Raw genomic sequence first — 9,846 nt, 5'->3', positions numbered from 1 at the left:
CTTGAAATGGGCCAATAATATATTAACCAACAGCCATTGCATCTTTGAGCCAAAATGAGAGCATTTTGTTCTGCGTTTCAACTTATGAAAATGTGTTTCAGAAATATAAAAAAACTATAAAAGTTTAGTAGCTTCAATAACACTGGGAATCTGTTTAAAATTCGTTTTATTTCTGCTGTAACATCACACCGCTTACCTCATTTGAAAAGCGCCTCTTTCCCGGCGGTTAGCAATCGCCCATCAGTTATAGCGGAGTCGGACATGGTCTGTTAAATCCATGGTAAAAATTAGGAACCGTGGATGTTAATACCCCTTTAATTGCTCTGCCAGCAAAAAGCTGGGCAGAATAGCAAACATGAATCATGACAAATATTTCCTATAAAAACACTTTCGCGTGGCGCAGTGAGTTCCTTTTTCCCCAACTTTTTATATCCCATTTCATGGCTTGCCCTGACAAGAAAAGTAGTGTTTTGGTGAGGTTAGGGAAATTGCTGCCTGTTTTCATGGCAGGAGTCATTGAGAAGCCTTTCCTTTATTAACCCCTCAGCATCAGTTTCTATTTTGTCAAGAAAATAAATATGATGTGAGCACTGAATATTAAGTAGAAGGATGTCTATTTTCCTTCCTTGGTTTGTGTTTATTTTGTCCAATGTAACCTGCCTTAAAAGAAACATCCTACAAGGATGTTTCATATATAATTGTTTTGGCAACAGATTGTAATAATTAACATCAACGATATTAGGTGTGTGTGTGTGTGTGTGTGTGTACACCTTGAAGTATCTCTGCAATGTCTCAGTGTTCCTATGCCTTGCTTAAGAACCCATCTGAAGGAGCGTCTCCACCCCCATCGTTCTACCCGGACACTGAGGGCCTTCTGGCGGTTCCCTCACTGCGAGAAGCCAAGTTACAGGGAACCAGGCAGAGGGCCTTCTCGGTAGTGGCACCCTCCCTGTGGAACGCCCTCCCACCAGATGTCAAAGAGAACAATAACTACCAGACTTTTAGAAGACATCTGAAGGCAGCCCTGTTTAGGGACGCGTTTAATGTTTGATGTATTACAGTATTTTAATATTTTTTTTGGAAGCCGCCCAGAGTGGCTGGGGAAGCCCAGCCAGATGGACGGGGTATAAATAAATTATTATTATTATTATTATTATTATTATTATTATTATTATTATTATTTGCTCTATACATTTAAAACAACACCATACCACTTTAAACAGTCATGGCTTCCCCCAAAGGATGATGGGAATTGTAGTGTACTAAGGGTGCTGAGAGTTGTTAGGATACCCCTTCTCCATTCATAGAGCTACAATTTCCTGAATGGTTTAACAATCAATCCCTCTTAGCTCTCTGAAGGGAATAGGGGTCTCTTTAACAACTCAACACCCTTGGCAAACTACAGCTCCCAGAATTCTTTGAGAGTGGAATGATACTGCTTTAAATGTATAGTGTAATTTTTATTTTATTTTTTAATTTCAACTGTGTCAGACCAACATGGCTACCTACCTGAATCTAGAATAATTTAAAGGTGGGACTCAGTTTGGCAATCCCCTCATTATAATATTATGCCCATCTATAAATTGCCCGTTTGTATACAGTATGAGCCACTACCATCTGTCTTTCTGCGTGTATGTGTGTGCCCATTATCATTTTTCATAAACACCCCCCTCTATTTTTCTTTTTTAGATCATGATTTGCTTATACACATTGAACAAGTCAGAACTGGTTTGTTAAGTCAATAAAGTAATCATTGTTACCATACCAACTCGGGGCTGATGCGATCTCTGTAGAGCTCAGTCAGAGAACACACAGAAGCCTTGATATTCACATCATGCTGTGCTCTCAAAGGAGGCTGACTATTTTTACCCCTGTCCTGCGGTGCTCATGAAATAAATGTGTAAAGCGTTACAGATAGCTAAATAAAACTATATGCTCTATGATCCAGAGGGGAGAGTCAAAACTGAACGCCCATCATTTTGGAAGAAAGGTGGGGCTGCATAGACACTTGGAATGGGCAGCGCAATCTTATTCTGCCATGATGTTGGGTTTGAGCTGCTTTGATGTTGGAATGGCTGCTATCTCCAATACATGCACTCTGCCCAAGTCAGGAGGGGGCAACACTGTAGAAAGAAAAATTCAAATGGTGCAAAAAAAAAAGAAGAGGGAAAGGGTCTTGTTCTCTTGCGCTATTTGAACCAAGGTGTATTGATATGAAATGTGTTGTTTCATTGATTTATGGTATGCTCATGGAATAATACATGGGCAACACAGAAGGTTTACACTTAGTTAAAGCTATGGTTTCTCCAGTAGTGATGTATGGAAGTGAGAGCTGGACCATAAAGAAGGCTGATGACCAAAGAATTGATGCTTTTGAATTATGGTGCTGGAGGAGACTCTTGAGAGTCCCATGGACTGCAAGAAGATCAAACCTACCCATTCTTAAGGAAATCAGCCCTGAGTGCTCACTGGAAGGACAGATCCTGAAGCTGAGGCTCCAATACATTGGCCACCTCATGAGAAGAGAAGCCTCCCTGGAAAAGACCCTGATGTTGGGAAAGATTGAGGGCACAAGAAGAAGGGGATGACAGAGGACGAGATGGTTGGACAGTGTTCTCGAAGCTACTAACATGAGTTTGACCAAACTGCGGGAGGCAGTGGAAGACAGGATTGCCTGGCGTGCTCTGGTCCATGGGGTCACGAAGAGTCAAACACTACTAAATGACTAAACAACAACAACAAAAAAGAATGACACTATAAACTTAATCCTATGTTTATTACTATTTTTGTGTGAAGCCTGTATTATTATTATTATTATTATTATTATTATTATTATTATTATTACTGCAGAAATGCCAGCTATGCTGCAGCTGTCCACCAATCCCATGAAGTGATGGAGGTGACACCTTTACAATTCTTAGAAACTGAGATTTATACACTCTGGGAATGGGAAGAACTGTGTCAGAGAGCAAGAGACACAGTGTTTCCAGGTGGGTGGGTGGTTAGAGAGTGTTCAGGTGTTCACTCTTTCTCCTTGTGCATCTTTTCTGCTCCTCTTTTCTTCACACCTGTTGGTGGCCTGTCCATTATTCACACTAAAATATCATTTTCCGTCAGAAAGATTTTTATACTGGTAGCGTATTGTGATCATTCAGGGAGCTATGACTGCCATTAAAGCCTGTCCTTTGGAATATATACTATATTATGCAGTCATGAACTTCTATATTAATGTCATTTGACCCTTGGCAATATTAGTCTATAGAGGGATGTTATCACTTCATTTGAAGGATTGCTACATTAACTTCTATAAGTGATGAGCTCTGGCACCATTCATGTTGAAACAGATCACATTGATTCATTTGCAACACCGGCACTTCTAAGGAGACTTTGTTTTGAAACACGATATATTGCTGTGACCCTCGGTTTCTTTAACTATTGTCTGCTGGGGAACTTTCCCTTCCATTAGGATCATTCATTTCATATTTTGTCTATAAGTGTACAACCAAAACAATAGTTTTACTACAATTAGTAGTAGAAAGATGTCCATGCCATGCCATTTCAAGTCCCCCCCCCCCCAGTTAACAGAAGAAAAGCTCCCATTTCCAACACATGGTCACAATTGTGAACGATGTCCCGGCTCCCACTATATGAGAGGAAGATTGTGGGTATACAGAAACCTTTATTGCTCAAGTCCTTTCAGTGCAGAAAGCTGAGTAAATAGGCAGAACATGTGCCGGGCAGGAGGGAGGCAATGTTTTAGCTGCATCCGAGTTCCCATGTCGAGCAAGTAGGGGGCTAGGTGTCTCCAAGGAACTCTTGCCTGAGAGCAGAATCCACATAGGAAGTCTGACAGTCCAGGGGTCAGAGAATCCAGATGATCACAGAGTCAAGGGTTCAGATGGAGAGCAAGAAGCAACAAGGTAGGGCCGGGAACTACAGGCATTGTTTCCAGCATCTGACTGCTGCTGAGAGTTCTGTTTAAGATAAGGTTACCAGACATCCCCAGATTTACAAAAATTGGTCTTTTCCTGCAGGCCAATCAGTTGTTGCATTCTAGGATTCTACTTGCCTATTGTTCTAGGATCCAAGCTTAGTACATAAGAGAACCTTAATTTAAGAGTGCCAGAGCCAGCTGGCTCTCATCAGTGCCTTCTCCTCTGTGGAGGCTGATCAGCTGCAGGTGGAATCACTCACCTTCTCCCCCTTCAGGCTGCTGTTCAGCAGGTGAAGCTGACTTCTGGCCCATAACAAGCAAACTAAAACGTTGATCCAACCAGCAAGCAACGCATGTCCTGCAATCCTATCATATGGGAATGAGAATGGCGCGACTTAGCACGGCAAAGGGAACTGGGCAAGCAAAAATGCTGCCCTCTGTGAAGGCTGAGCCTGAATTATCTGTTCACACCTGCACTGGGGTGATGAAGGTGACAGTACGAACACTTGGGAACAGAGTGACAGCCTCCTGCTGGTGGCATGCTCTGGTAATGCTTTAGGTGGAGTTGGCATAATGGGCAGAGCATGTGAAGGTGCCCTCCACTGTGGTGACTTGGGGGACAGGGCAGGAGGCAGGCACCCCACTAGGACCTTTCCAGAGATCTACTTCCCCAATCAGCTCCCTGGGCTCCCTAGACCCTGGTATGCTCTGCCCCAACCTATTGAATCTTCCTCCCAGGATCGTATGGGGCCAACTACTCCCTTTAGTTTTCATCTGGCCAGTCGCTGTCCACCACAGCCCCAATGCCCATGACAAACACATATCGTATGGGGCAATGGCAACATATGGTTTTACCTACGGGACCGCCTCTCATGGTATGAGCCACAGAGGAACTTACGGTCTTCAAACAAAAACATCTTGGAAGTCCCAGGCCACAGAGAGGTTAGACTGGCCTCAACCAGAGCCAGGGCTTTTTCGGCTGTGGCTCCAATCTGGTGGAATGCTCTGTCACAAGAGACTAGGGCCCTGCAGGACTTGACATCTTTCCACAGGGCCTGCAAAACATGAGCTGTTCCACCAGGCCTTTGGCCAGGGCACAGCCTGATTCCCTCCTTTGGCAATCTTCACAGAACTCTAGGCCAATGGTTGCCATCAATTTGATTTGAATTAATTTTATAATGAAATGATTTTAGAATGTATTATTTTATTGTTCTTAGCCGCCCTGAGCCCTGCTTCGGCTGGGGAGGGTGGGATATAAATAAAATATTATTATTATTATTATTATTATTATTATTATTATTATTATTATTATTGCATTGTTTGTTTTCTATTGCATATATCTAACCTTTGTTCCACCAAAGAACCCAAGGCTATGTTTGGGTGGACGCGGATCAGGCCCAGACCTGCTGTACCTTCAGTAGATCTGTGGCCTCAGGTGCCTTCAAATCATAGCCAGGGACTATCCTCATACTGTAACTGATCTTGAACAAAAATCCAGTCACATGACTCAAGCACTTTCTGTTGGGAATAATTTTTAAAAAGAGTGGTTAATCTCCAGTGTATGATTCAGTCGTAATCTTTGAATGGGCTCTATGATCTGGAGAGGAACTCCACAAGTTAACGCCTCATAAGACAGAGGTCCCATACCTAATAGAAATATATCAGAGTTCATGTAAACACAGGGAAAACAGGATTTAAGATTTTCACTATGGTGGCTTTTGAAATAGGCCCGAGGGTCTTCACTACGCTGTGAGGCGCTAATTTACCTGGGAACTTCATAGTTACTATGGTAATTGGCTCTCAAGTTGTCCCCAAAATACCTCTTATGCAGTTGCAGCCATAGGTTAATTTAATATTCTTATTGCTAAGCAATACTTTGATTCAGTGTCATTATGTTTTGAGTTATATATTTCTGTCTGGAAATGTCAAGGCAATTCATCCCTATTCGTTTTTAGGACTTTTGTGTTCTTCTTGTTTAAAAAGAGTTAATTGCATTTTCCCCTCTGGCACAATTTATTTGTCTGGGTTTTATTTGTAGGTGGAAAGAACAGCAACAGGACACTGAGCTGAAAAGCAAATGATATCAGCCTGGAACATGAAATTAAGTGTGTACTTTAGGGCACTACTAGACAGTAGTAGTTCTATGTATTGTGTGACAAGAGGTCTCCCCTACCCTTCGGTCCTTCCCAATACCAAGAATAAGAGGCATGATAACAAATATTTGGGTGAAATCAGGCCACAACTTTATTCACTACAGATATAAGAGGTTTGGCATAGGCATTGGGTAGACCCCATCCCTTCTGGCCTGCCTGCTGGAAGAATTTATGTTTGGGGGTCAACCAGAAATGAGGGAGTCCCTGACCTCTACATAAAGGGGTAACAGCTCCACTGGATTGCACCTGGGGATGCTCTGGCCTCTTGTCCCCACCTGGTGTCCAGATAGCAGCATCTCCCCTGGATCCCTTTAATGGGATACCCATTTCGGAGGGGCCAGGCAGAGGCTACAACCTTCCTTCCAAGCAAGACTATACCTATCCAATGCCCAAACTATGCCCACTCATGATTCGCTGGTTAGGTGAGTTGGCAGGATCAATTACTCAGGCAGGAAGCTCAGCTTGGAGGCTTCCTTTGCTGCCTGGGAAACAGTCCCCGAGACTTCCCCGTTGGATCCCAGCACATGGGGGAACACCGATCCGCAATGGCACCCATCAGAGACTTCTAAACATGGGTCTGAATTTAACAGGAAAACAGTTTTGTGGATGGTGTACACAGAAATCATCTAAGGCCAGCCTTGCAAGAAGGCCACTTTCCTACGTGAGCTATGTGCTCCAAAGCACACCTGTAAGAATCACCCACTGAGAACTTCAGCTCCCCTTTCTCTCTGAAGCCCTTGTGTTAAACTAAAACTTGTTCCAGAGGTCTGAAGGACCCTTTGGAACACCATGCGGATTGGCGTGGAGACTGCAGGAGAAGGGAAGAATGTGAAAATAACACCATTTCCCTTCATGGAAATTCTCTGCTGGATCAGAGCCTTCTATCAAAAAAGGGAGGAAAAAAATCACGTTTTTACATGCAAGCCCCACTCAAGTCAAGAGGGACACCTCCTTCTGAGCACCTCCCAGTGGCAACATACTTGAAATGCTTGTGGGAGTGGGCACAATGATCCTTAGCCTTCTTTTTAAATTTTATATAAATTTCTATAAATCAGATATAGAAATATCTGATTATTTCTAACAACAGCTTCCGGACTTTCAGAACTAGCCATATGCACCTTCAGAATCCAGCTCACAATCTCACTTGTTGCACATTGTAAATCTATTACATGTCCTAATGACTACAGCATGCAATACTTTCAATGTGCAACAAGTGTTGTCAAGAGATACTGTTTGCTAACTGTGGGAATGTTCAGGGTGGCAGGAGAGGATACATTGTTTATTAATATCCTTCCTAACTTGCACTAGCAAGTTCCTTTTCTTAGCAGAGTGCATTCCCCTTTAAGCAGCAGGAAACTGGTTGCAAACTCGTTGGGTTTCTTAAGACAATACGCAATTCAATCTGGCTTGTCCAGATTGAAATGTGTTCTGATATTTTCCTGGTAAGACCCCTTGAACCCCTCCTAAAAGAGTAAAGACACCACAGTCTTATTCATAAGCAATAAAAAGAAAGTTTGCTCACAATCAGGCAGAGCACAGTGAGATCCTTGAAGGCAGGCTTAAGGCTTAAAGTTACAAACGTATAAAAACAGGTTTACCCCATATGTGGGTTGACCTAGTGACTGCCGTTAGCAGTCCGGGAAGTTCACAGGATGAAAGTAAGATGGAAAAGAGGGAGAGTGACAGCATGCCTTGTCCTTTTACCAGGTCTGGAAAAGTCACACCCACCCACTAGTCACATGTAAGGAAGGATGCTCCAGGCCAGGAGGAACAGGAAGTTTCAACTGGCTGGACCAAATATTCCCTTTCATGTCCACTTTAGCAAAACAAGGAATGTTGTACTTGACTGCTCTCAGTGGATTACATCCCACACTAACATTCCTGGCGATGTCTCTGTTGTGGTCATCTTTGATCTTGGAGAAAATGAGCATAAATTAGGTGTCAGGTGAATATCTTGCCCATGATTTTTTTTTTTAAAGGAAACTTTGACCACTAAGAAGACCACATTTTTGCAGCTCACTCGCTTACATCAACCTTTCCCAGCCTGGTGCCCTCCAAATGCTTCAGATTGCAACTCTCATCATCCCTAACCATTGATCATGCTGGCCAGGAATGATGAGGCTTTGCTCCAAAACATGTGGAAGGCACTAGGTTGGTTTCCAGTCATCATTTCACTACTGCTTTCATCTCAGGTGTCAGCTGCATAAAGGCTTAGCATAAGTTTCTGGTGTGTGTGTGTGTTAAAAAAGAGAAAAAGCAATGTCAGGTTTTCCTATCGCCCAGCATTAATGATTAAAAGATCAAACAAGACTCATGCAAAGCATAAAAGGGAAGGAGGATAGAAACTAATGAAAGCTCGCAGAGAGAGAGAGAACAAAGAAGCAAAAGGGATATCTTTGAACTCTGGAGATCTCTCCCAACTACCAGGCTGTTGTAGTGCAACTGTAACATGGGAGCACGCGACAAGTCAAGAGCGAAATGAAAATGGCTCATGCAAAATGGGACAGGATCTTTCTAGCCACCTTGCCATGACTTCAAAGTCGGGCTTCCAAATCAATTAAAGATGAAGATGTAGTCCTGCTGATGCTGGGAGAAATTTAAGAATGCAGAAACACTTGCTTAAGGTATCACAAGAAATGCCAGCCATTCTAATACCTCTTGAAAAGCTGTATCATTTATAATGCTGTTAATATCTACTTGCAATTGCGGTGATCTTAGTGGGCATGGAACAGCTCTTTGTCTTTTTCAGTTTTGTTTTCTTTCTTATGATACTCGATCAATTCATTAAGGTCATGATATATCATTCAATAGCTCTTACTTCTCTTTCAAAGCCTTGGAGGGATCACACAGAGGTTTTCAGAACACACACACACCACCTGGATGTAGATTGATCAGAAACCTGAACTAAAGGAATATTTTTTGGGGGGGGAAGCTTACCCCCGCAATAAGTGCCAAAATGTTCCCCAAAGGGTGGGGATGTAATCTTTCCCATTTCTGTTTATTGTTCTTTTTCTGCTGATTTGTTGTGGTTCTTTTTAAAAAGTGTTATATGATGCTGAAAACACCAACCCCAGACAGGTTAGAACCAGGCAGCCAGCCGGATAATGTCATGATGCCATATAAAATCATAGAGTTGGAAGGGACACTGAGGATTAGCTCCATGCTCTAACCAACTGAGCTATGTGTAGGCAAATGAGGTTTGGTTATGTGATGATAAAGTCATAAAGCCAGCCCTGAGTGAAGGCAGTACTTCCTGCCCTCAATCTGAATAGGCAAACCCATTTATTTCTGTGACCAGGGCCCTTGGAAAAAAATGCCAAAAGGAAACTACTTCAGAGGTGAAAGCATTCGCAAAAGCACTACCTTTCATTTGGGTTCAACCCTAATGAATTTTCCCCACATTTTCCAACATCAGTGTTTTTTTCTTCTTTCCAAAATGCATGCTTCCCTAAAGATGCCATTTGCAAAGCACTTAGCCTGGAAGTCACTTCTCCAGAAGTGTTATGTAGCCATCAAGGCATTTTTCTTTTCTTTTGAGAAGTGGATATTGTCACCACCGAAAACTTACTAAAAAAACACACATTTCACAATAAAGTTATTGTTCAATTAACTTGAGAAGATTCATTTTTATGACTCATGAAAGGCTTGAGTTGACCTTCATCTGTTCAGCCTTCATGATAAGCTTGAAGCAACCAGCAAAGACCTTCAACAAAGCAGATCAGCTTCTGTACTTTAGTAGTGTGCAAGGGAAAAAAGGAA

General features: G+C 42.5%; 1 long non-coding RNA gene across 1 annotated transcript; it reads left to right on the top strand.

The window, feature by feature from the left end:
- The first annotated feature begins 4,127 nt into the window (after window positions 1-4,127).
- Window positions 4,128-6,165, top strand: LOC310834513. The gene is made up of 2 exons (XR_014559270.1): window positions 4,128-4,224; window positions 5,973-6,165. It is a non-coding gene; the product is annotated as an uncharacterized lncRNA (long non-coding RNA).
- The last annotated feature ends 3,681 nt before the right edge of the window (window positions 6,166-9,846 follow it).

Source organism: Podarcis gaigeae (assembly GCF_964106915.1).
Source record: "Podarcis gaigeae genome assembly, chromosome: 17".
Taxonomy (NCBI): Eukaryota; Metazoa; Chordata; class Lepidosauria; order Squamata; family Lacertidae; genus Podarcis; species Podarcis gaigeae.
The sequence above is the reverse complement of the archived record's forward strand: the minus strand, read 5'-3'. Positions and strand labels throughout refer to the sequence as shown.